The sequence below is a fragment of the Poecilia latipinna genome, unplaced genomic scaffold (genome assembly GCF_001443285.1).
Source record: "Poecilia latipinna isolate Pla-1442-1.1 unplaced genomic scaffold, P_latipinna-1.0 Scaffold3050, whole genome shotgun sequence".
Lineage (NCBI taxonomy): Eukaryota > Metazoa > Chordata > Actinopteri > Cyprinodontiformes > Poeciliidae > Poecilia > Poecilia latipinna.
The window spans coordinates 44,073-44,575 of NW_015115666.1; positions in this window are offsets into that span (position 1 = coordinate 44,073).

The window sequence follows — 503 nt, forward strand, 5'->3', positions numbered from 1 at the left end:
TGCACGTGCCTGGGTAATTGTGTCAAAAATTGTAGTTTTTTTTGTCCTCAAAGAACCTACTTTGTGTTAATCCCACGACTCACTCTGACTGAGGAAGCACTATGTAAAATCTCTGTATTTAAATTAATCTTTTTTATTTTTAAATAATGTTTTCAGTATCTTGTTTTTATTCTCTTCTGCCCTGTTTTTTGATTTATGGACCTAATGTCTGTTAATAAAGTTTGCTGATGATTAATGAATAACTTCATCCATTTGCAGAGTACAGTTTTGTGGAATGCAATGAATCTATTCTTACTCTTAAGCAGGGCCGGCCCAAGGCATAAGCAAACTAAGCAACCGCTAAGGGCCCCAGGGCCACTAAGGGCCAGTGGAGCTGATTTTCTTTTTTAGTAATTTCTATGTCATTATAATATCAAAAACACACAATTTCACTATGAAGTGATTTGTTTTTGCAATAATATATATTTGATAATGTATGTAGAAATCATTATTTTATGTAGAGA